Source organism: Pinus tabuliformis, chromosome 4_2, assembly GCF_031772625.1.
Source record: "Pinus tabuliformis cultivar Carrire ecotype Pingquan chromosome 4_2, CPIR1, whole genome shotgun sequence".
Lineage (NCBI taxonomy): Eukaryota > Viridiplantae > Streptophyta > Pinopsida > Pinales > Pinaceae > Pinus > Pinus tabuliformis.
The window spans coordinates 352,620,662-352,648,456 of NC_142304.1; the positions used below are offsets into that span (position 1 = coordinate 352,620,662).

At 39.3% G+C, this 27,795-nt stretch overlaps 1 pseudogene across 1 annotated transcript; it reads right to left on the bottom strand.

Annotated features, from left to right (window-relative positions):
• Positions 1–12,026: 12,026 nt before the first annotated feature.
• LOC149169368 (ABC transporter G family member 39-like) lies at positions 12,027–26,407 on the bottom strand (annotated as a pseudogene). The gene is made up of 12 exons (XR_016259198.1): positions 26,310–26,407; positions 25,545–25,932; positions 25,156–25,437; positions 24,586–24,902; positions 24,413–24,483; positions 24,035–24,294; positions 23,565–23,897; positions 23,160–23,450; positions 12,846–13,063; positions 12,410–12,637; positions 12,133–12,304; positions 12,027–12,041 (listed from the first exon to the last, which is right to left on the bottom strand). The product of XR_016259198.1 is annotated as an ABC transporter G family member 39-like (transcript).
• Between the last annotated feature and the right edge of the window lie 1,388 nt (positions 26,408–27,795).

The window sequence follows — 27,795 nt, forward strand, 5'->3', positions numbered from 1 at the left end:
TCATTGCTAAACGCTTCTAAGGATGGTGGCCATCTATATTGTAACGAAATGGTTATTGAGCCTCTGAAATCCTTTGAATGCCCAAAAACGATCATTTTCTGTTTTACACAAAGAACGCTGCAACACTATGAAATTCCGCCAAAACACTGCTTATTTCAAACTTCAAAAGTCCTTAAATCTGGTCTATTCCTCTATCAAGTCCGTCCTCATCGCTATCGCAAGTCACTTCGGCCTTGATCCTGTGTATTTTTAAAAATACATTAAACTTGTGAAAATGCATTAAAAATGGCTTACGACGGATCTGAAATAATATATAATAGCCTTAAGGAACCCTTTCGGGTCTAGCTTATTGCATCGGCATTTCACCCCTTGTATTTCGTTTTATAAACGAAATACACAAAATACATTAAGAATTCCTTTTCTACGGATCTCAAATCTTATGAAATAATATTTATAAAACCGTCGGGTCCGGTTCATCGGATTGCAGATGTGTATGTGTACATGCCCGCTCCTCTATGTAGCCTTGATTGCGATATCACGATGTGATTGATCACAATCGCACATCATGGTAACCCCAGGCCATTGTAAGCGCTCTTGTAATCTCCGATAGCGATCCTACAATGCAACATGGGCCGTCGATCTACACGCTTGATCGACGGTCCTAGTTGACTCCATTGGCCACCGTCACAAGCGTTATGTAGTCTGCGTCGATATCCACTGATTGCCACCCCCAATTTCTATTCGCCAATCAGATCTGGACCATTGATCGGCCAGATCTGATGGCTACTATGCATTCACTCGTTCAGACCTCCGATACTCTGTTTTTCTCTATTTTCACGTGTTTTTGGCTCCCAATTGCGTTTTCCGCTATTTTGTGATGGTTCAATTATGCGATAATTTTGATCTTCGACATGATTTTAAAAGGTTTTGAAGACTTAGAGAGCATTCTAGGATCCATTTGGATCAAAAAATTGCTTACTTGAATTCACTGTCATTTTAATTTGTCCTGAGTTTATGAGAGAATAGTTATCTTTGAGTTTATGAGCTCTTACAATGTATTCTATTCCATTTTTTGTGAGTTGATACTTATTCTCAGCTCTATAAAAAATAGCTTTCCTATCATACAGGTATTGACTTCCCAAAACAATACTACATATATCCAATGGAACTATATCTAACTCAACCTCATCTACAAATGTTGATTCAATAGCAAACCTAAGTTTACATCGTCTCGTTACTTGTAGCTGTGTTTTATCACACACCCAACCTAATGGATATGGTTTCTCATGAGGTTTTGTTTTTAATCCCAACTTCTTTACAATTGTTTCAGAAATCAAATTTACTTGTGATCCACTATCAAATAAAGTATCAATCTTATTATCCTTGGAAATCATTCTAATATGAAAAAGCTCATTTATTTCCCTCTCATTATTTTCATTATCAACAGATTGTGCAGAATTACTTGTGGATGCCTCAGAATCTTTAATTTTTATACCTGTGGTTGTAACTTTTGTTTGATTGCCTGAATCTGATCCCAAGTCCTGCTGAATAGCAGCAACATTCTTTTTCTTCTTACCACTGAACTTCTTAGGTTTACATTCTGGATGCAAAAACCAACAATGTGCCTCATCGTGTCCTTCTTTCTTGCAATGAGTGCATGAAGGTTTATCCTTCTTTACAGTGTTTGCTTTCCTCTCCTTCCATTTTAGTTTCTTCTTTTCCTTGCTCTTGCTTACAGAATATTTAAATGATCCCCCAACCTCTGGGTTTACATTCTTACCTTTAGCTTCTAGATGTGTGGCTTGAACTAATACATCATCTAAGCTAGTGGGATTAAACATGAGAATAGTATGCTTTAAACAGCTATGAAGACCACCTATATACTTCAATAGTCTCAGGTGAGTCTAATGATATACCTAGAGTTAAAGCTCTCTTTTTGAATTCCAGAGTATAACTTTGTACACTTTGACCCTTCAATTGACGAAGAGTTTTCCAACTCATCATTGCATGATGCATGTAAGCTAAAGGATAGAATTGCTTTTTGATAGTGAAAACAAATTCATTCCAGGTAGAAATGATTTTACCATGTTTTTGCATATCAGCTTGTGTCTTGCCTTCCCACCATACTAGTGAATTTCCTCCAAGTCGAAGGCTAGCCAGCTCAATCTTCTTCCTTTCTGAATCAACATTCTATACCCTGCAATATACATCAATTTGTCTTATCCAATTATCTAGCTTTTGTACATTGAGTTCTGCATCAAAAATTAGCAAATCAAACTTCACCTCTAATTTGATTAAGGAAGTTTTCTTCTTCTTCTTAGAAGAGCTAGAAGATGATGAGGATGATGAAGGTGATGATGGAGGAGATGGTGGAGGAGGCATTTCCCCTTTCCCTTTGCCTTCTGGAGGGGCAACTAGAAAAGGTTCCTCTGCTCCTTTGTCTGGTTTGGGTGTTGAAGTGCTTTCACCTCGACCCTTCTTAAATTCCAAATACATCTCTTCCACCATGGCTTGGAGTGTCTTAAAACTTTCTATAAATTGAGATTATGATCCCAATGGAGCTTCTTTTGCCATTCTCCTTTGAGAATAGACTCTTCCAATCTCTGTATTAACCTCAACAAGTTCTCCTTCTCCTAGTCTGAGCTTTAATCTAGTTAGCATTTAAAATCCAACACAAGCTTGTCTAACCTTAATAAAACCAAAACCAAATGCTCTAATACCACTTGATACGAAATGGATACTAAATCAAGAAGAAAATATATTACAGAAACATTTGCAGGAATGCATATATTATTTAGTGCAATGGATCGAAAAGATTGTGAATAATACAAACATTTAACAATTGGAAAACATAACCATTCAACACATCAACACAGTCAAAATAATGAAGGAGTTCACCAGACCCCCTGGCTATGTCTCCTAGTCCAACTTTCAATGTCGACCTCTATATTAGTCTTCAAGAGCAGAGTTTACAAGTGTGAGTTCAATTAGAGCCATAACACAACAACAATGATATTACACAAGGATTTCACTTGAAAACCTCGAGTCTAAAGAGTACACAGACTCTCCCTCTTAGTGCCTCTGATCAACTATTCTTAGCTGTGTGTTTCTCTGACTCTCTATCTTCCCTCTGTCTCTGAACTCTGACTTGTCTTTGTTCTGTTATGGGATGGATTTTTAAGCTTATCGACATTGTTTGTTCACCTCGATTTCGGGTTCTCTGGCTCCTGGCGCTGTCCCTTCATCTCCCTAATGAGCATCTAAACGATCATCGCAAAACACTTAAGGCACAGGGCAGCTATTTACAAATGGAAGGTTCTCTGGGCACGGGTGAAAATCTCCGAAAATACACTTTTCGTTCATTCACAACAGTACACGGAAATACATTGAAAATCAATGAAAAACCCAACCGCAACATTAAAGCCGGTATTCAAATGATATAAAGTCTACCCTATAATCCTCTTGGGTCTGCCTTTTATTGATGTTGCAAGCCCACCGTTGATCTACCTTCAATCTGATGGTTCGTATCCAACCCGAAACACCAAGTATTCCACTCAATCTCCACCATTGATCCACGATCTTCCAATCCAACAACTGACAGCCATTTCGGGTGGCCTACGTGCACGGAGATTACCCACCCAAAAAAGCGGTTTCTCTCTCCTTCAACGTGCTACGTGTCGACCAGTGTATGGAATCGGGTGGAGCCTCTCCAATACCACTTACCACCTGAAGTCCGCCCGAAATACCATTTACAACGGAACTCAAATTATATAAATCCATATTTATAAACCTTTCGGGTCTGTGCATATTGCGTAGTCTTTGGGTCATTTCCTTTTGTTTTGTTGCGATGCCATAAGTCGCAAATCGCATATCGCATGGTCTTCAGGCCTATGAATTAAGTCCTCCCTTTGGCAAATATGCGATGCGATGTGTAATCTCTGTCGTTGATCTGCACGCTCGATCAACAGTCCATGTTAAGTCGCTAAATTGCAACCGCAATTCCCATAAGGTTGCCTCCGATATACTCCGCTGGCCTCTCCTGATGCGATATCCCGATTTAATCCAGGCCGTTGATCTGGCCAATCTGACAACTCTAGTGCAATCTTACTTCAACCTTTGCTTTACTTGGGTTTCCGCCATTCTTTAGTGTTTTCCTCTGCGATAGTGTTTTTCGATAGTTAACATATATGAAGACTTAGACTTAGAGGTTTGATACAAGATCCATTTTAGATCATTAGTGTTAACCGTTAAATATTATGGTGTTCACATGGAGGGAGTTGGCCCGCGGGCTGGCTCCCTCCTAACCCCTAATCGCCTAAACGTTTAACAACAAATACATTTGGAAACCAATACTTGTTAAGAAACATAGCACGGGTGTAACGGTAATGTGTTTGGCTTGTGCATAGGAGGTCATGGGGTCGAATCCCAACGCCTCCATAGAAAAATTATTGCACATTGATACTGGTCCTTTGGGGAGGGACACATGGCAACCTCTGGGTTTGCCGCTTGTCCCCTCCTCATTGGACCACCTTCAACCAAACAAAACTTGCCACATCACCGCACCCGTAAACCAATAAAAGCATGCCACTTGGCGAATCTGGATAGGCCATTGACCAACCTTGACTTTGTACAGTCACCTGCCACATCAGCAGTCTGTACTACTGACTATGTAGTGACTATACATTTTTTTTTTCAAAATTTCTTCTGTTTGGCAAAGTTGTCTGCAAGCTCTATCTTCCTCATACAAACTCTGTTTCGAATGAAACAAGTTGCGTTGGGATTGTTTTTCTGAGACGGACGCAGTCGTTTAGGTTTCGAATGATTCTGAAAACTTTGATTTTTGAGCTAATTTTTGCCCCTAATCCAAATTTCGATTAGCTCATGCATTACTTTCTAGGCATGGAAGTATGGCAGGGTAATGGGGAGTTGTTTGTGTCTCAAGGCAAGTATGCCAACATGATACTTAGGAGGTTGCACATGGAGAGTTGCAAGCCTATGGAGACTCCTCTAGCTAGTAACTAGAGGAAGGAGGATGCCACTTCAAGGTAAGTAGTGGAATCTACTATTTATGGGCAATGTGTGGGTTCACTCATGTACTTGGTGAACACACGACCGGATTTATGCTATGCAGTTAACTAGCTTAGTCAAGCAATGGTTAGGCTTATTAAGCTGTATTGGAAGGCGACAAAGCATGTATTGAGATACCTCAGGGGCACTTCTAACATAGTTACCAATCAAACAAGAAAATGACCTAGTACCCATTGTTTTGAGGTAGCAAAGAATCACTCGATTTTGGAAAATGGTGATTCTGGAATACACCTTTTTTTTTAGCATATTTTTGCCACTTTAAATTTTTTTATGTATCAAGTGTGAACAGTTTTTTTAAATGTTAGTGATTTTCATGCTTATTTTGAAAAGTGTTGATGCGGCGTCAACACATTTTTTTTAAAGGGCTTATTTTTGACACTTTAAATTTTTTTATGTATCAAGTGTGAACATTTTTTTTGGTTAGTGATTTTCATCTTGATTTTGAAAAGTACTCATGAGCATCATCCCTTTTTGCTTTAAGGGCTTAGTTTTTACACTATAAATTTTCTAATCAATTAAGCCTGGATAATTTTTTTTAAACATTGGTGATTTTCATGTTAGTAATAAAACATAAAAAAAAATAATAAAAAAAAAATAAACATGACAAAAAAAAATCAAATACAAAAAATATATAAAAAAAAAAAAAAAAAAAAAATTAAAAACAAAGAACCTATAAAAATGTAAAAATAAAACATAAAACATGACAAAAATAAAAATAATAAAAACATATTAGTAATAAAACATAAAAATATACAAAAAAAAAAACGTAACAAAAATAAAAATAAAAATAAAAATAAAAATCATGACAAAAACATAAAACATGTTAGTAATAAAACCAAAAAAAAAAAAGCCCCAAGGGTTAGCTCAGTTCGTCAAAATCAATGCCTCGCCATCGGGAGGTCACACAGTTCATTCTCCCTGAAGCCCTTGGGGTTAGGCCTAGCGAGTGGGCCGCAGGGCTAGATTCTCTTCGGGGTTGATCAACCTAGATTTTTCCATGGACATAGCGCCACCCATTGACCAGGGTGTCTGTGAACCCAGCATAAAAAATAAATAATAAATAAATAAAAATAAAAATAAAAACAAAATAAGAAAACATAACAAAAAAATCAAATAAAAAAATATAAAAAAAGGAAAAAAACCAAAAAACCTATAAAAGTGTAAAAAAAAAACTCGTAAAAATAAAAAAAATAAAAATAAAATGAAAAAAAAAAAAAAAAAATATATATATATATATATATATAATTTTTTTTCAAAAATATATATATAATTTAAAGAAAAACAAATTGAGTCCAAAAAAAAAATCTATAAACTTTTTTTTAAATTTAAAAAAAAAAAAAAAAAACAAAACAAAACAAACAAACAAACAAAACAAAAAAAAAAAAACTTAAAAATATTACCAAAAAAAAATTAAAATAAAAATTAAGAAAAAAATAATTAAAATAAAAAATATTTAATTAAATAATATAAATAAACAAAATAAAATAAATAAAATAAAATTTTAAGATTTTTTTTTTTAATTAAAACTAATATAATAATAATAATAATAATAACAACAACAAAAATTACAAAAATTAAGAAAAAATAAAACAATTAAAAAATAATTAAAAGAATAAAAACAATTTCAAAAAAAAACAATTTAAACTAAACAATTAAAAAAAAATTAAGAACAGCTAAAAAAACAATTAAAATAAAAAACACAATTTAAAAATATGCCACCCTCTGCCCTCCCTCACTCTCCTCCCGACCCCTCCCCTCTCCCTTTCCTCACCCTCGTCCTCTCCTCACCCTCAGTTGTCCCCTCTCTCCTCCGCTCCCTCATCCCCCCTCTCCTCTCCTCTCCCTCACCCAACCCCTCTCCCCTACCGCACCCACCTGCCTCAGACCCCTCCACTCATGCCTCTCCCTTCCCTCACCCCTATCCCCTCCCCACGCTCAATTGTCCCCTCCCTTCACCCCCTCCATCCCCCTCTCCTCTCCCCTCCCTCGCCCCTCACCTCCTCCCTCACCCCACCCACCCACCCACCCACCCGACCCTCACCCAACCCACCCACCCACCCGACCCTCACCCCACCCACCTACCAAACCCCTCTCCCTTTCCCACCCTCGCACCCCCCCCCCAAACTAACCCCCACGGGCCCGCCTCCCCTCCCCACCCAGGCCCCCAGCCAATGGCCTCTTGGCACTGGCTAGGGGCCCAGGTGGGGAGGAGAGGCGGTTGCACAAGGGTAAGGGGGTTGGCCGATTCCAGGAATTGGCATGTGGCCTCTTGGTCATTAACTGGGGGCTTGGGTGGGGAAGGGCGGGGGGTGCACGGGGGTGGGGGGGAAGCAAGGGGGACGATCGACGGTGGCGTGGGGAGGAGGGTGAGGGAGGGGAGTGGGGTCGGAGTCGAGTAGAGTAGGGGAGAGGGGAAGGGAGTGGGGTCGGGGTCGAGTAGAGTAGGGGAGAGGGGAGGGCAAGGAGGAGAAGCGGAGAGCCGAGAGTGGGGAGGGGAGAGAGGAGGGTGGGGAGCGAGGTATTTTTAAATTATTATTTATTTTTTTAATGTTCTTATTGTTTTATTTTTAATTTAATTGTTTTTTTGTTTTTTTTTTTGTTTTTTTAATTAAAAAAAAAATTTAAATTAAATACTTTTTATTTTAATTTTTTTAATTTAAATTTTAAAATATAGTTTAAAATAATAATAATAATAATTTAAATACTTTTAATTTTAAATTTATGTTTTGAATTGTTTTGAATTTTTTTATGATGATGATGGTGGTGGTTAACGTCCACTGAGACCAAATTGGTCTATCGGACCTATAATTTTCTTAGTTCTTAATTGTCTAGCTTCTCGTCTTTCTTGGCGAGATTGTTGTTGTAGCTTTCTTTTTTTTCTCTACGGTATTCCAACTTCCTTTATCTTGCATCTCCTTCATCTCTTCTAGTTCTTGGGACATTGGTGTCTTAGTTTCTTGATTTGTTGTGTTCGTCCTTTTGATGATAGTCGAATAAGAAATTTGGTCTGAGAGATCTGTTTTGCTGTTAAATGAAGATTTATTTTGTGCAGTATTCAAATCCTCATAACTGTTAATGCTTGAGGGGTTGTCGAGTTCACTTTTTTTATGTTGGACGGGGCTTTCCCCCTGCTTGTCATGAGAGTTGTTTCTTTCGTGCCCGATTTCTTGCGATTCAGAGTTTTCTGGAGAGTATTTTTCCTTGATGACAGTGTAATGTTCTTTTTGTGCTCCTTCCCACCATGTAGATCTGTGGTGGTTCTTTCTAACATAATTTTTCTGGGAGGCTTTTGGGCAATTTTTGGCTGGATGGCCTGTCTCAAAGCAGGATCGGCATCTGAAAAGGACACTTTGATAATCGATTTTCTGGTTCCGCACATAGCCTTTACTTGTTAAGTTTATTTCAACTAGGAATCCGGCGTTGAAGTCCATTTCCACACAAATGCGTGCATAGGTGGTTCTGGCATATTCCTCTATTTCTAGGCACCTGCAATAAAATTTCCCAATTGCATTTGCAATGGATTTTAGCGAGGGGAGATTCCAAAGGTGCAAGGGTAGGTTTGGCAATCTCACCCAAACTAGTGTTGGGGTTATGAATATTGTTGAGGGATCAAATGATGGGTTCCATGGCTTCATGAATAGGCCTGAGTTTTCCCAAAACCAAGGGCCGGAATCTAGAATACATTGTCCGCTTTGAGGGTTTTCAAAATCTATTATAAAGAAACCCCTAGCATAGGGGTAGATATTAATTACATCAGAAATCACAGACTTCCATACCTCCGAGATCCAACTATAGAGAGCTGTCAGCTGCGGCCAAAAACCATTGAACCGACAGATTAGGGCACTTTCAAAAAACTTCAAAGCCTCATCGAGTGAGGCCTTGACCACTTGGACAAAGGGAGCTGGGGTTTCACTGACGATATGGGTAGGAGCTTGCCCCCCAGAGGTAGACGAAATTGATCTAGTAGCTATCTTCGCGAAGCTGGGAGCCATCTGGATCAAAGTCGATCGATGATTCCCAAGCTTATGTATGCCCGTGCGGAAGAATGAAAAAGTCATGTGGAAGAATGCGAACGACTAAGGAGATAACTCCCATAAAAGTACTCACGGCTCCTCAAGAGAATTCGATCCTGCGGCCAAGAGATATGCTAGGAATTAATTCAATGTTGAAGGCTTTCACATTTCTTCTAGATCAAAACGGATAATCCATCTAAAGAATTTCACTCCAGCTGCAGAGAATGCCCAAGGAAATTCATATAAATGACGAGGATCCTTCAAAACTTGCAGTGAGGAAAACCAACGTCCAGAAACAAAGACGATCCTCAGGGAATAGATCAATCCACCCTAGAGAAACCTCGATCCTGCTAGGAAAAAGACAATGGCTCTCGAAATCTGCTTTTAATCAACTAGAGCCCTAACTATCCAAGAGAGAAACAAAGGTTTTTAAAATATTTCGATTTGGATTATTTCAAGCTTCAAATTACAGGTCTTTGCGGAATCAAACTTGAAATAGCTAGAAGCCCTTTGGAAAATTTCAATTTAACAGTAAAAGTAACCCCAAATCCTTGCAGCTAGGGTAACCAATGCTTTTTGAGGCTGCGGTTGCTCCAAAGAATCTTCCCTCAGATATTGACGTGCCACAGAAGATTGCAAATAACGTGAAACCCTGAGAAAAAGCTATCTTGAGATATTGACGTGCCATAGAACAAATAGAGAAATGTGAATCCAGCAAATTCGAAATGCGAATCCAGCAGATCCGAAATGTGAATCCAAAAAAGGAATGTGAATCCAGAAGATCCATGTAAGTTTTTAGATATTCTTAACGTGAAACCCGTAATCTGGTCCCAAGTATGTATGACTATTGAACTGGTTCACAATACTTGATAGAAGTATGTCTAAAGATGCATTGCAGTAGCTTGATACAATTTACCATTAGATCAATATCAAGATACATGTGATCACGGTTTCAGGCGACAGAAAATCTCCATAGTATTTAGAAATTAGTAAACCATGTGCTTCCAATGTTCATTTTAAAGATCCCGATAATTCCATAATGTTCTCAGTCGATCGCTGCAAAGAATTAAAGGGCAGATGAAAACTTTGAATCGTAGTTGAAAAATCTATCTTGAGATATTGACATGCCATAGAAGAAACAGAGAAGTGTGAATCCAGAAGATCAAAAATGCGTATCGAGAGTAAATTTTGGGATTTTTGGGCTCGAGTATCCATTTGAGGTAATAGTTCTCGTTTTATTAGTAACTATGTTTTCTCAGTATGGATTGTGGTATAGACAAACAGATGGAGTGAAGCTTCAAGGCTTCACTGATGCAAATTGAGCGGGGAGCCCATTCAACCGAAAAAACACATCAAGAGGGATTTTCAGTATTGGGTCAGCGACAGTTAATTGGTACAGCAGGAAACAAATATCATTTACACTCAGTTCGGTAGAGGTAGAGTACATGGCTACAAGTTAGGTAGCATGTGAGGCCATATGGATGAGGAAGATCTTGGTTGGTCTGTTTGGTCAGTAGATGGATCTGACAGTGATTTACTATGATAATCAGAGTTGTATCAAACTCCCTGAAAATCCAATTTTTCATGATAGGTCCAAGCACATTGATATCTGATATCATCATCTACGAGATTTGTGTATTGAGGTGCATCATGATGTTAGAGTACATTCCCACATAAGAGCAAGATGCTCACATTTTGACAAAGACATTATCAAGATATAAATTCAAGTTTCACAAAGAAAAGATCGGGGTAGCAGATAATCCCTTTCTTATTGAAAGGGAGTGTTGAGAAATGGCAACAAGAAATTCCAGATTAATTTGTCCTTGAATTAAAATTGAATTTTATTCTCATAGCAACTTGTAAATAGTTAATTAAGTTTAATTAACTTAACTAGCTTAGGAATTTCAAGTTGGAAGTCTTTATGTAGTCATGTATATGTTCTCCCTAAATTTTAGGGGTCCATGGTGAGTTTATTTGAGTTGTAATTAGATTAACTCAGTTTACTTAGTTATGGTCAGTTAAATTAGTTCTAACTTTTTGTGGAACTAACAAAGGACTAACAATGAGTTGGTGCACTGGTGCATCCACAAGTGTTACTCCAGTTCACTAATGATTCCCTCATGAATAACTCATGCATGTAAGTTCAGAGAAAGACACAGTTGAGACTAGAGTGCAGGGACAATGTACTATCAGTTGTATGATTTACTGAGTTGTAAATATCATGCATGCAATCAGGAAAATGACCTAATTTATGATTACGCTATTTTGAAAACATGAATTCCCTTTAAATACGGGCTATTCATCCTAGGAATTGTGCAAGAGATTAGGGGCTTGGCAAGCAGTGGAAATTGGGTAAGTGTTGTCTAATAATAGCGTTGTGAGGTAGAGAGTTTATCTTCACTCATATTTTTAATTTAATGCACTACAGATAGATGGGGTTTTGAGCAGTGGCTTTCCCCAAGAAATCTTATTGTGTTATGTGCCATTGATTTGTCTTCTTCTTGTTCATATTGTTTTCATCGATCTATTGTCTTTTCCCAAGAAATCTTATTGTGTTATGTGCCATTGATTTGTCTTCTTCTTGTTCATATTTTTTTCATCGATCTATTGGCTTTCCCTAAGAAATCTTATTTTGTTATGTGCCATTGGTTTGTATTCTTCTTGTTCATATTGTTTTCATCGATCTATTGACTTTCGTTAGTTGAAAGTAAAAGTAGATTTTTGTCCTGTGCTTTAGTAAATTGCATGAACTTGTGAATCTAAAAAAAATTCTACATATTAGTTTTCAATTACTTTTCACATAAGAAGCAAGCACTAAACAACAATGCTGCATATTACACTTGTTTTTATTTTATAATTACAAAATTTTCAATTTATATAATATTATTAAAAAATATAAAAGGGAAAAATTATTAATTTTAACATTTACTTTTGTTTTACCTGCATAACATCATTGAAACATTAGGGTAGAGAAGAATTCAGAAAGCTTTTAGACGTTAATGGGGGCGATGAAATGAAATGGGGGGTTTACTTGTGCGAGGGCATAAGGCAGAGCAGAGTACATCCCGGCTGCCTTTTCTCTGTAAAAAACTGTCCTTTCAACATCCACTACAGGCTGGAGTGAAGAAGCATTGTTCACACCTATGAATAACACAGCCGCGAACAACGACCCCATCGCATTCAAAACCATTTGTTGGTCCTCTCTGCAATCATGCATTCATATCACAAATTAAAAAGATAATATTGCAGCTTCTAACAATAACAAGCATCCAAATGGGTTGTAGAGGCTGCAATGCATAATTTCTTACACTTTTTGACCCATTCTCCAAAAGATGGTACCGAAAAGCACAGCAGTGACCAGAGTGAAAAAGAAACGGACAGTATTGTACTCAGGGTTTCTCCAGTATGACCAATGTTGCTTCCACAAGCAGGCCTGGGATTGAATTATAAAAGGTTGTGAAAATTGAGATTCGAAGTGTAAATCCTTAGCTCCTGGAGCCGGCACGCTCAGTTCCTTGATTAGAGATTCATTTCGTCTGTGTAAAAAATAGATAAAATTTGTTAAGTCATGTTTAACCTGTATCACTTGGCAGTGATCAAGATAGAGAGGATAAATAAAAGTATAAAAGAACATAGGAAATTTGCATATGAAAACATAGTTATATTACAATTAATACATTTTTAAATAAATGAGAACAAAACTGTTATTATAATTTTCAAAAACTTGTACCAATAATGACTTACTGGTAGAGGGATGAATTCCTGTATACTTCTGCAAAATCGATCCCAAGACGCAATTCTGCGCCCACAGATGACGCTTCAAGCATCCATGTCGCGGGATTGTACCCTTCCGTGATTTTGGGAACGCCTGGAATGGCCTCGAAATAGTCGATCAGTGTTTGGGAATGGCGGCCAAGAGGACCAACGTATATCATCTGCCCTCCTCGCTTCATCAACACAAGCTGCAAATTTTGAAAATTCATTCTTCTTATTACCACTTCAGCACTAAGTATCATAAGCATAACGAGCTGCTTCCTTATTTTGTAAGGATTTTACTTCTTTCACAAATTCTTTATAAAAGAGGGATTTCATTTGTGTCTGAAGATTCCGAATTGTTATATAGTTCAATTTACCAATCAAATAAAGAGATTTAAGATGTATAAAGCCACCCAAATATTTAGCATTTTATTGTAGATTGAAAGATAGACTTTGACTGCAATAATGATCCATAGATTTGAGAGAGTGTATTTTCAGAACATACTGGTGAGCTCCAATATTGTAGCAATAATGCTACAACTCCTGGGGCTTCCTGTCTCTTAATTTTATCAACCCGGTAGTTCGTACAAACTTGGAAGCAGCGGTGCTGTATGCACAAGTACTAGCTCTTGTCGCAGCTGTCACTTGGTCAGCTGGCACAAGTCCGCTAGGGCTCAAGCCAACTTCTATAGGCTCTCAGAAGAAGCTTGCTAAATGATGGACGAAAGCTATCTCAAAGAAAACTAATCTACTTGACAAAAATGAACTGAAAGCAAATCAAAGCATGTAAACCTAGGAAACCCTAATTTGACTAGTCTAACCTCTATAATGCAAAGAATGTGAATGAAACTTCTACCAATGCTGCTATTACCTCTAATAAGTGAAAATGCATGGATCTAAGCTACTTGCATCATAAAAGACATGTTTTTGTATTTTTTCTTTAAGTGGATGGAATGATTGTGATTTTGTGCTAACTAGGGTTTGGTTGTGCAGATGGGATGGAGAAGGAAGGAAAGCGTGGAAAAGGTTGGGGAGGCTAGGAGAGGTCCCTAGGGATCCTTAGCATCCATCCACAGAGGTTCCTCACGTTCAGAAGCTCAGCAACCGAGTGATTGGCCTCCTACAGAATGTCTGCAGGGGATCCTACAAGATACTCTGGTTTCTACAGGATGTCTACAAATTTCTACAGGATGGCCTACCGTGGGTGTTTGAAGTGATGGAGGAGTGATGGAATGGTGGGGGAAGATGTGTAAGGTAGGAACAAGGCTGGTGATGGCTCAGGAGTGGAGAAGTAGGTTGGAGAACGAGTGTGTGAAGTGGGTTGAAGGATGAAAGGATGGGATCAACAAAAGGACAAAAGGATGAAGCTACGTGGTAATGAAAGAGTTGGAAGGTGAACCAATGAACAGCAGTATAAAGTGTGTAGAGGAATGTGCATGAAGCTGTGATGAAGGTGTATGGTGCAAGAGTGAAGTGCATGGAAAGATCTATCATAAACGAGACTATGTTGCAGCATGTATAAAGTGAAGGACTACGTATTTTTGTGGTTGGTATAGGCTGCACTCCAATCTCCAAACAGAGATGGAAGTGGAGACTTCCTCAACCTTTTTCCTTGGAGCTCCAATGTATTATCAACCTGCTAATCCAACTAAACAACCGAAAGCAATTCAACCATAAGCTAAACTCATTCAATCTCATAAAACTAACTCAGCAAACCTGTAATTTTGAATTGCATGGTAAAGCAATGAACTAAAGTGCTGAAACAAAAAGAATTTAACATTACAAAACAGAGGAGGTCTATTGCTCTCTTAAAAACGAAGAAGTGGATCAAAAGCTGCCTGTCTTTATTAAATAATCATGAATCTAATGACATGCCAAAACTGGCTTACAAGGAGCAAAAACCGAGCTACAACATGACTAACCAAATTGACTAACTAGCTATCCCCAAATTGACTAACTAGCTACACAAAATGACTACCCACTAGCTACCCCAAATGAGGCCCCAAGCCTTCTTATTTATACAATTTGAGGACCCAACAGTCCTCCTAAAAGTTAGGGACTTGGTTGCCCAAGACTTGTAGTTAACAGCAGTCCAACTTGACTTGCTTGGCTGCCCTTGAGCTGATTGATTCGGTGGCCCTTGAACTCCGAGCTGATGGTGGAGAATTCGAGGTAAGGGCCCATAAATGAGGGGGACACCTTCCTACAAATCCTCTAGCTTGTTCTCCCACGAATTTGGCTGCCAAGTGCTCATTAAGACCTTCAAATTTGTCTCCAAGTTGACCAACAAGGCTACACAAAGCACCCATTAGACTTGTTGGCATAATGACTAACCAAATTCACTCTACTAACATAAAAATAATAAAAAACATGCAATAAACAAATGAGAATGGTGGACTAAGTCAAATTAGGAAGTTGAATGAGCCCAAATAATTGTACATTGTTGGGGCTCATCATCACCCCCCTACTGAAAGTGTTGCTCATCCTCTGAGCAACCAAATCTCTCCCCTTGTCTTTGATGGCCTTGGTGACTTCCTTGGCTAGCATTTCGGCCGATTTCTCCTTTGGCTTCCCGCTTTTCAGACTTTCCTGTAGAAACTGTTCACTGGCTTCCTGTAGAAACAGTCTCTGTCTTCCTGTAGAAATAGTCTGCTAACTTCCTGTAGAAACAATTTTTTCTGATTTTGCTTGCTTGGCTGGGGATGCCTTCTCCTTGAACTGTGCTGTGGCAGCCTTCATCTTCTCCTCCTTTCTGCTCTTCTCCCTCACGGCCTGCTGCTTTTCCTGTTAAATTCTCAGCCTTGTTATGAGTGTGCAAGTACATGCAATCATATGGAAGAAATGGTGGCCTTGGCATTTCCTAAAACCTGCAACGTGAGGGCACTCGTATGTTTTGTAACAAGGAAGTTGGTTAAATTCACAAAATAAGCCATGGTCATGTTTCCAAGCAACAGGAATATGATAAAGGTGTTTTCTATGGCTTTTTTTTTAGTAGCAATCGCTACTACATTACCTTCGACACAAAGAGTAATAGGAAGCAATAACAGCGCAGCAATTGGTGCCATGCACATGAGCAAATTCATAGAGTGAAGCTTCTCTGCCTCAGAGGTAAGCAGGAGCCCCGGAACAACTGATTTCAATGCTCTGGCAGCCGTTGATCCTAGGAAAACCAAAAAGCCAAAAAGGTGGAATAATGGCTCACTGTTGCTTGCAATAACAATGCCAAATACCACAGGCACCAAGGCCATATAAACCACAGAAGACTCCCTCTTACATGTTTTTATAAATGCAAAATATTGCTGTGAAGAAGGGAGTTGTTGCCCCAATAGCTTGATTGAAGGAGACTGGCAAATAGCGTAGAGAAATATTGCCACAAACAACCGAGAAGGAGGAAATGAAGCTTAGTGCCAATATCTCAAGAAACTGTCTCTTGAAGATGATGAACTGCATTGGTACAATCTCTAACCATGAAATTGCCAGAAAACCATAAAATGAACAGGCACACATGTGCAACATTGTGAGGAATATTGGGTATCTGCATCCAAAAAAAACTAAGTAGGCATTTGTTAAGCAATAGCACACCAATATTGGAAGAGTACCAAGCTGCAATAATGAGAGCTGTTGTAATAGTCTGGGACGCAGGAAATGCACCATATTTTCCTTCTCCTGTTCTCGATTTAGACATCTCCAAACTAGCTTGGATCTGTGACATAATCCCTTTACAATCCTGGATCATTTGCATAAAATTCTGATATGCCACCTTACTCTGTTTTAACAATTATGTTCATGCATGCAAAAGACCCTAACCACGTTTTTTTCTTCTATTCTCTTCTTTTTTCTTTGGCAGAAAGAGATCTGAAGGACATTAAGAATTCTTCAGCTATCTGGTTATGAGAGGAAGAGTTTGCTTCTACAGAGAGAGGACAGAGACCAAGTTTTCTTCTCAGGGCAAATTCAGATATGAAAATTTTAAAAGTTACATCCATAGGCTGGCTCTCACAGCTGCATATGCCTTCTTTATAAGAGAATTTTAGACCAGAAACGTGGAGAGATGCAAAAAAAACTGAGAAATTCCATGCAACACACAATCACACTGCTATTTTTGACTTACAGGCAAACTGGTCTCTAATTCTCCTGCTCCAGATAGTCAATTCACCACCTTTCAAAATATATATCATGCGTGGAAGAGTGCTTCCGAGCCTACCCTTCTCGGAACTCCAAATCTGATGAGGGAAAGCTCAGGTTTCTTTGTTCCAAAACGCTGTGTCATACTTCCTGTAGAAGACCCACCCGTTTCCTGTAGAACGTGATTGCATAGGTGGGTTAAAAAATGTGGCCGAGAAAGCTTGGTGGAGGATGACAAGTTAATAGATTGTGCAGACTTCAGTTAACGATGTGGCAAGTGTAGATGAACAACAGCCTTTGAATTTCAGCTGAGCGCTCAGATTACATGCGTGATTTTTGGGGTGAGGTGGCACATACGTGTGCTAGCCCATGCAATTGTTGTGCCGTCATGAACTGCAGTTGTCGACTGTGTGTTCTCTTCCTGTGATCTCATCCACCCGTTGCACTGGAGTTTAAACAACCAACACTGTCCGTTTTTTCCTTCACGTGCATGGCTGAGCGCACGTGTCTCATTCACCCACCAAGTGCTGTTGAACTAGATGTGGGTGGCTAGTTAGCTGGCCACCGATTTTTTTAATCCTAACCATCTCATTCATTCATGCAATGTTCAGATTAGATTCATGCAAACAGAGGAATCGGTTTTGTCACGTACCTGAAAGTCAGTTGGCTGCTGTGAAGCTTTGCTGCATGCATGTGTTGATGTGGTTGCATGGTGGCTTGATTGATGATTCATGGCTGTTTTTTTTCTGTGCAGGTGTCCTCTGGACGGATCCAAGCTCCAAACAATCGTTTCCACGTTCAGATCTGCACCCTCAAACTGCTGCCATTGAATTTTCACAAGACCAAAACTTCTTTTTGCCATTTCTCCCAAACGGTAGATCGGTTTGATCTGAAACTCGGTGAGCATGTTACTACCATCATTATGCATCTACCATAGCAAATTCGTGATCAATGGATGCACGGATTTCGAGAAAATTGGAAAATGGCTGAAGATTTCAGAGCTCGATTTCTCGGAAACCGTGCATCGGAATTGGCTGAAACTGCTTGGGTAGGCTACTATCACCCACGTGCATCTCCCCATGAAACAGGTTTTGAAATGGATGCATGGTTATGGAGAAAATGCAAAAATGGATGATGGTGATGGAGGCTGATTTCTTGGAAACCGTGCACCGGAATTGCATGAAACTGCTCAAGCATGTTGTCATCGACCTTGTACAATTCCCCACAAAATGGTTTGTCGAAAGGATGCATGGTTTTCAAGTTATGTCAAAAACAAATTTGGTTCTATGGATTTTTGCCTCAAGGCTTTTTGCATGAGCTTGCATGGGATGACAAAATGAATTTTGTTTGTGATGCAGGTATGGAGATGATGGAGGAGGAGTTGGAAGAATGCATGAGGACTTCTGAACCCTTGAGGAAGCTACCATGTTCGCCAAACCATTTTTTGAAATGCATGCCTAGTTTCCCACAATTTCTACAGGAAGTTCCTGTAGAAGCACAATGAGAAGCACAATGAGGTGGACGAATGATGGAGAAAGGCAAGGGATGGAAACACAAGTGCTTGTAGGCCTAATCAACAGATTCCCACCATTAGATTCACTTTTGAGATTGAATTTGGCTCGTCCAAAGGTTCTACAGGATGTTTCCTGTAGAAATATAGAGCTTCCTGTAGAAAACACAGTTTTGAGGAAAGAAGCATAATGACATGAAAAAATGATGGAAAAGGGGTGAGGAGTGGAAACATGGATGAGTGTAGGCCTCATGGACATATTCCAAGCCTTCAGGTCCTCTTCGGAGATCAATTTGGCTTTTTTGTAAGCTTCCTGTAGAAGGCACAAAAACTCCTTTGTCCTTGATTTGAGTGCTCCTCCTGCCATGAAACATCCTTCTTGCAACCTGAAATGTCATTGCTACAACATAAAATTATTCAATGATGATTAGCTTTATTTTTCTTTTTCTTTTTTCTCTTTTTTTTTTTGAAAAACAACTAGGGCGCCTCATGGAGGTTTTCACCCTAATTGCCTGCCTTGGGCGCCTCCAAGGGAGGTTTTCAACCAAAGATCTTTTTCTCTTTTATTTTCTTTTCTTTCCAACCCATTGACCGCCTCATGGAGGTTTTCAATCAATGAGCCAATCTAAGGCACCTCCGAGGGGGTTTTCACCTTAGATTTTTATTTTTCTCTTATTTTCATTTTTTCATTTCTTTATTTTTCCTTTTTTTTTCATTTTTTCTACCCTACCCTACTTGAAAAACAAAATCATTTTCAAGTATAAGAATACTTCCAATGGAGCCATGTGCACATCGATATTAGAGAAAAAATGATGTGAAGGCTCGAAATGCATGCTTGGACAACTATCCAACTTTCAGAGACAAAATGATCTGACTTTGAGAGTACAAAACATAGCTGAGGAGGAGAGTGCTGCTGCAACTTAGTGACCTTCTGAAACCATATCTCAATATAGCTTTGATATCCTTGGTCATCTTGCTGATTTGGATCATTCTTCGTGTCACCTTCTATCATGACCTTCTGATCTTCCTCTTTTTGCTGATCTTCCTCTTGAGTACATGGAGGATTTGATGGTGACCATGAGGAAGCTTTCTCGATCTCTGATCCTGATCTCTTTTCTTCATCAAGTGCAGCCCATGGTTCTTTGATCTCCTCTTTTGAATCTTCTTTTGCTTTTGGTCCTTCAATGCTTTCAAGATGATCTTTTTTTTGCATTACTTTTCCTAAGCTTTGGTGAACATCATTGAGCTCACGAGGAATCATTTGCACATGTTGTGCCTCAGATTTGCAATTGGGTTGAGCTGCTTCATTGCATGGTTTTGGAAATGGAGGTACAGGTAGCTGAGTGGAGGTGTGAAATTGAGATGGAGATGGATGGCATTGTGGTTGGGTAGGCATTTGGGGTTGCCTTGGTGGAGGAGGAGGCGATGGTTGTGGATGAGCAGGTGGTGGAGGAAAATGAGTGGGATGAGAGTTGTACTGGGGCCTCCACTCCTGATAAGGTGCATTCCACTGAGGTTGTGGCTGAGCATAAGAGTGAAACGAATGAGCAGCTGGTTGGGCATAATATGGATCTGTGAAGGAATAAGGAGGGGGTGTGAACCAGGAAGGATGAGCAGGGGGACCCCAAGAAGGCATGAAGGTGGCTTGGTAAGGGTCATAATAGGTCTCGGGTGTCCCTTGTAGTTCCTGCTGGTAGGGTATGGGTCCATGTGGCCTCCTTTGGTTCATATAACAGAGTGATTCAGTGGCTCCCTTGGCTCTTTGATATGTAGCTTTGATTCTGGGCAAGGAAGGGCACTGATCTGTAGGATGGTATTCTTCACAGATGAAACACACTTCTAGAGGGTGCATTGGACATTCGTTCCTAGGATGCTTTCTAGTGCACCTAGGACAAAAAATGGCCAAAGCCCTCTTGGCTTCTTCTTGCTTCTTTTGGATCCGCAAGGTATCCAGTTGCATGGAAAGAAACTGCCTCATATCACTCTTGAAACCTTCGATCTGATTTTCAAATTCATCTTTGGACAAGAGATTGCTCCAATCATTTCTGCTTGTAGCCATTTGCTTCAGAGGAGTGTTTCTTTCTTCTTCTCCCCTAGAGGTTCTTCAGATATGTCTTGATGTCCACCCAGGGGTTCTTTCATCACAGCCATCGAAGAAGAACGTTGGCTGTGTGAAGCAGTGGGGGGGTTGTGCAATCATTTTTCTAACTTATCTCTACTCCTACAAAGCATGAAATGAAATCTTTTTGGTTTTTTTTCTACTTCTACTTGCAAAACTGAAATAGATTGAACTGCAACTAACTATCTTGCTGAAATGAAAATGCGGAATTGAAATGAAAGTAGGAAAGGACTAATCTATTTTGCTCAAATGAAATTGCAAGAATGGAAAGGCTAGTCTACGCTTGCAGAATTGAAATACTAATCTACGCTTGCAGGAATGGAAAGGCTAGTCTACGCTTGCAAAATTGAAATACTAATCTACGCTTGCAGAATTGAAATACTAATCTACGCTTGCAAAATTGAAATTGCGGAATTGAAAGGCTAATCTATGAAAGCAGGAAATACTAATCTATGAAAGCAGGAAATGTCTATGCTACTTTTGCAGAATGAAAATGAAATAAACTACTGAGCAGAAGGTTGTAGTAGAAAATAGAAGAATAGCAACAATCACCAATACTCTGCCGCTTCCCCGGCAACGGCGCCAAAAAGATGGTGACCTCCAGTATTGTAGCAATAATGCTACAACTCCTGGGGCTTCCTGTCTCTTAATTTTATCAACCCGGTAGTTCGTACAAACTTGGAAGCGGCGGTGCTGTATGCACAAGTACTAGCTCTTGTCGCAGCTGTCACTTGGTCAGCTGGCACAAGTCCGCTAGGGCTCAAGCCAACTTCTATAGGCTCTCAGAAGAAGCTTGCTAAATGATGGACGAAAGCTATCTCAAAGAAAACTAATCTACTTGACAAAAATGAACTAAAAGCAAATCAAAGCATGTAAACCTAGGAAACCCTAATTTGACTAGTCTAACCTCTATAATGCAAAGAATGTGAATGAAACTTCTACCAATGCTGCTATTACCTCTAATAAGTGAAAATGCATGGATCTAAGCTACTTGCATCATAAAAGACATGTTTTTGTATTTTTTCTTTAAGTGGATGGAATGATTGTGATTTTGTGCTAACTAGGGTTTGGTTGTGCAGATGGGATGGAGAAGGAAGGAAAGCGTGGAAAAGGTTGGGGAGGCTAGGAGAGGTCCCTAGGGATCCTTAGCATCCATCCACAGAGGTTCCTCACGTTCAGAAGCTCAGCAACCGAGTGAGTGGCCTCCTACAGGATGTCTGCAGGGGATCCTACAGGATACTCTGGTTTCTACAGGATGTCTACAAATTTCTACAGGATGGCCTACCGTGGGTGTTTGAAGTGATGGAGGAGTGATGGAATGGTGGGGGAAGATGTGTAAGGTAGGAACAAGGCTGGTGATGGCTCAGGAGTGGAGAAGTAGGTTGGAGAACGAGTGTGTGAAGTGGGTTGAAGGATGAAAGGATGGGATCAACAAAAGGACAAAAGGATGAAGCTACGTGGTAATGAAAGAGTTGGAAGGTGAACCAATGAACAGCAGTATAAAGCGTGTAGAGGAATGTGCATGAAGCTGTGATGAAGGTGTATGGTGCAAGAGTGAAGTGCATGGAAAGATCTATCATAAACGAGACTATGTTGCAGCATGTATAAAGTGAAGGACTACGTATTTTTGTGGTTGGTATAGGCTGCACTCCAATCTCCAAACAGAGATGGCAGTGGAGACTTCCTCAACCTTTTTTCCTTGGAGCTCCAATGTATTATCAACCTGCTAATCCAACTAAACAACCGAAAGCAATTCAACCATAAGCTAAACTCATTCAATCTCATAAAACTAACTCAGCAAACCTGTAATTTTGAATTGCATGGTAAAGCAATGAACTAAAGTGCTGAAACAAAAAGAATTTAACATTACAAAACAGAGGAGGTCTATTGCTCTCTTAAAAACGCAGAAGTGGATCAAAAGCTGCCTGTCTTTATTGAATAATCATGAATCTAATGACATGCCAAAACTGGCTTACAAGGAGCAAAAACCGAGCTACAACATGACTAACCAAATTGACTAACTAGCTATCCCCAAATTGACTAACTAGCTACACAAAATGACTACCCACTAGCTACCCCAAATGAGGCCCCAAGCCTTCTTATTTATACAATTTGAGGACCCAACAGTCCTCCTAAAAGTTAGGGACTTGGCTGCCCAAGACTTGTAGTTAACAGCAGTCCAACTTGACTTGCTTGGCTGCCCTTGAGCTGATTGATTCGGTGGCCCTTGAACTCCGAGCTGATGGTGGAGAATTCGAGGTAAGGGCCCATAAATGAGGGGGACACCTTCCTACAAATCCTCTAGCTTGTTCTCCCACGAATTTGGCTGCCAAGTGCTCATTAAGACCTTCAAATTTGTCTCCAAGTTGACCAACAAGGCTACACAAAGCACCCATTAGACTTGTTGGCATAATGACTAACCAAATTCACTCTATTAACATAAAAATAATCAAAAACATGCAATAAAAAAATGAGAATGGTGGACTAAGTCAAATTAGGAAGTTGAATGAGCCCAAATAATTGTACATTGTTGGGGCTCATCACATACCTCATCGAAAGCTTCAAAGATGTCAATGCTGGGTTGATGAATAGTACAAACAACTGTTCGGCCTGTGTCCACAGTGTTCCGGACATTTCTCATCACAATAGCAGTAGCTCTTGCATCCAGTCCTGATGTTGGCTCGTCCATGAAGATTATTGAAGGATTTGCAACCAATTCAACTGCTATTGTCAATCTCTTACGTTGTTCCGTGGACAGGCCGTTCACTCCAGGAAGGCCCACCAGAGCTTGTCTCAGGTTATTCAGTTCCACAAGATCCATAACTTCATCCACAAATGTCTGTTTATGTTCGAATACAATACCCATCAGTTTATTTGAACTCCGTCTCAACATAAACACATTTGATAATTCTGTTGAAGAAGAGATTTGACGATATTAGAAAAAAGGGGTTACCTTTCTTAATGCGGTATCGACCTCAGACGGGAGACGAAGCCAGGCAGAGTATACGAGTGACTCATAAACAATAACGAAAGGAGAATGGATATCAGTTTGTTCGCAGTAACCAGAGATACGAGCAAAGGTTTCTTGTTTCTTGGGATAACCAGAGATGGTGATGGACCCTTCGATGTGTCCACCAGTTTTCCTTCCAGCAAGAACATCCATTAGGGTTGTTTTGCCAGCTCCACTCACACCCATTAAACAAGTGAGCACACCAGGCCTGAATGTTCCACTCACTCCACGCAATAACTGGAGTCTATTTTCTTCAATTCCTTGTTGCCTCATTTCCTATAATATGAACAGCAGTAACAATTACTGACAAGCTTTAAAATCAAATTGTTAACAGCCATTACAATGGAAAACAGAAAGGTTTTGAAATATTTGCTTATAGTAATGAATTCAGAGGGATGGGAAGCTTAACGTACTTGGGGCATCTCTACAAAGTAATTGACATTGTCAAAAGCCATCGCGAGAGGTTGAAAAGGTAAAACCATTCCTTTCTTTCCTGATACTCGTGTAGAATTTGAAGCAGCATTGTTCGTGCCAGAAGCTTGAATCTCCTCCTGGGTTTCTCCTGGCATCGTCTGCATCTCATTTACACCGTTTCTTTGGACAACCCCGGTTTGAGCTGCCAGCTTTTGTTTCAAATCATCTTCAGAAACTAATGCCTGAGGCTTTCCTAGAGCTGGAAAAAGGAAACAGAACATCATTAATTTTGATTTCTAAATATGAATTCCGGCCAAGATGCAAAATATAGTACTGAAATCAGCCGAAATCATGTGCAGAAGTTAAAAGAGACTTACGATCTAGATAATGCAATGCCAGTGTGTAGAGGATGTTAAATAAAATATTGAACCCCACCATGGTTGCAATCGAAAGCAGGTAAGAGAATACCAAGGAAATTTGACATTAGATTTGAGCATTAAAAACACAACCAGAACAGAGGAAGGTGGGCTTCAAGGTCATCGAACAATACCTCTGAGGATCTGGGGAAAAACCTATGGTATAATATGTGATAATGATCCACAAAACAGACTCCAAAAGGGACAGAGGAATTCTCATAACCCATGTTGGAAGTGAATAAGCCCAGGCTGGGTAGAACTTGAAATCTCTCTGCTTGTAAAAGACTGAAAGCTTGTCTATTGTCATCGACAATTCTGCCATGCCATTTAACATCACCACCACCAGACCAAAGAAAAGTGCCCCAAAGTAAATGGCTCCGTCAGCCAAATTTCTGTGATGCATATTGGTACGGAAGAAAACACTCATGGCTATGCCAGCAATGATAAGTATCTGTCAAAGAGTAATCATGTTTCAGCTTTACATATCCCAAATAAATATAATGAAGTTTAGAATAGGTAAATCTGATAAGCGGTTTACATAGGATTCTTAAAAAAAATAGTTATAAAAAAAAGAAAATCAATTTCATAATAACATGTTGTATTTGTTTGAAAGTAAAAAATATACAGTAAAACAAAAACCACTTTGAAATAACTAGAAAACATCTGATAGTTTTGAATAGAAAAATACAACAATTAAGTATTACCTGAACAGTTTTGAAGATATAGACGAACGAACTTCTCTTCATCAGCAAAACTTCTCTATCAAAGCTTGCTCTGAAAAGCTCCATTTTGTTCAAACCGTATTCCTCTGTTGTGAGAGCTACCGGGGGGCATTTCTTTGTATCGTATGGAACCGATAACTCTGCATTCAATGCGGCCCCAATGTGAAAAGACTGGAATGCATCCGCAAACTCCTTCACTGGAACATAACGGTATGTTTGCCTTCCGTCTGCCCAGTACTGCTCTTGATATTTGAGAGTAGTCACCTGTTCAATCGATTCCATACAATTCAATGACATTCATCAGATACCCTGCTTTTTAATGTCACGGCTGACCAATAATAATTTCAGGAAGATCGAAAAGAATAGCATACCTCCTGCCAGAAATCTGCAACACCTTTCCTCTCAGGGCATTTAAATCCCATGGACTAACTCGAGTATGTTTTCTCGAGGACCCTGGTAAATAACATGACCTTCTGAAAGTAGAATGACATCGTCGAAGAGATCGAAGGTCTCAGGGGCAGGTTGCAGGAGTGACACCACCATCGTCGAATTGAAAACGTGGACAAGTTGGCGTAGGCATCGGACAATCTGGTATGTTGTAGCACTGTCAAGACCAGTGGAAATCTCGTCCATGAACAGGGCTTTTGCAGCTCCAACAATCATTTCCCCCGTCGTAACTCTTTTCTTCTGCCCTCCGGAAATGCCCCTGTGCATTGCATCTCCGACCAGTGTGTCCGCGCATATGTCCAACCCCAAGATCTGGTCCAACCATCAATAACAATACAAATATTGTTGGTTCATCCAAAGAAAACTGATCCTAGTTAAATTTTAACTAAAAGGCCTCTTTTCCCACGCCTTTCTGGGCCTGAAAATCGATTTTACAATTCCTAACATTTTGATACTGCAATATTAACAACTTTAAACTGCTATTTTAGAATTTAAATTGGTGTCTAAAGGTTTTTTTTTGTTAATTCTAAAGGTTAAAATCCTAACCACTTCAACTTTAACCTGCTATTTAGAATTTAGAATTTTTTATTCTAAAGGTCAAGTTGCAATCTGAACAACAGATTCATCGCAAAATTTTATTAGAAAATTTCTAATAAAAGGACTCGTTTTAGTTAACAGGAAAACAACACCATATTTTATTTGAGAAAACAGCTATAGCAAAATACCTTCATAACATAGTCTGTGATCAGGTTGGCTTTTTGGCCCTCTAACGCAGTGGCCTGCACAAGAAATAGTCAGCCATTCTCAGTAAATTCATTGAAATACATTTAAAATTTTAATTCAGTCTTAACGGATTTCAAAGCAGCTGCCTGTGCTGTACCTTCATAAAGACATCTATATCGCGATCTGGTTTCATTCCCCGATCCTTTTCCCTCCTCACCAGTTCAGTTTATACGTCTACAGAAAAGAAAGATAGCAGATTATTCGAATTGTAGACTTCAAAATCTATGGCATCAGATTTAACTAGATCCAGATATAGAAAAGGCATTCATACCATATCTCGACCCGACTCCTTGGCACCGTGCAGAGAAGTCTAAGGTTTCTCTCACAGTCCTTTCCCAATGTGCAAATCATTTTGACTGATATAAGCGGATGTTCTTTGTGGCACGAATTCATCCATGGTATGTCCATTGTAGTTTACTCCACCTGTAACCTGCACCCGGACAATATAATTAGGTTATTTCAGAGCATTTATTGGTTCTTGCTTCTCTGGATCTATTACTACACTTAAGAAATGATGTGCATTTTACGGCCAAGAAAGGAAAGAGAGGTGTAAAATATAAATAAATAAATAACAAATTTTACGGCTAAGAAAGGAAAGAGAGGTGTAAAATATAACTAAATATATAGCAATCCAGTTTGCGTGACATCTATAACAGTTGGGAAAAAAAATTGAGAACAGAATATAAACTACATCCGTGCTTGCATCTTTAAAAGATTTTTTGGCCAATCAGATTGTTTATAAAACGCAACCCAGTGTTTAATAGATCTAAACTGGTATAAGTTAAAGTTCATACGATTTAAGTTAAGTTCGTACGATTCTTCAATAAGTGTGAACTTAATCCATGTTAACTGTCTTATTCTTATGTTACGGTGGGACCATGACCTATGTTAACTGTCTTATTCTTATGTTACGGTGGGACTATCACAGGGATTTGAATCAGTGACTTGTCTAACCTATTACAGTGATTCGAACCGTTGACGTATCGTTCTTGTATATCAGTGTGATCTTAACCTATCTTAACTGTGTTAATTGTTTTGATCTTAATCTATGTTAACTGTGTTAATTGTTTTAATGCTATCCCAATGACATCATCATAGGAATTTGAAATTTGAACAAGTGACCTGTCAAACCTACCTATTGCAAAAATTTGAACCAGTAACGTATCGACTGTGTGCTCATCTTAAACTTCACCGTGTTATTAAATTCATACGAATCTTGTATAAATTTGATCTAATTTTGATTAGATCAAATAAATAGAATATAATCGATGCATACTTTTAGACTTTTGCCCAGTTTTCCTGCGAGAGCCATGAGCAAAGTCGTCTTGCCCGAGGCTGGCGGTCCAAGAAGAAGCGTCATCCTGTTAAATATACGTAAAACTTCAAAGGATT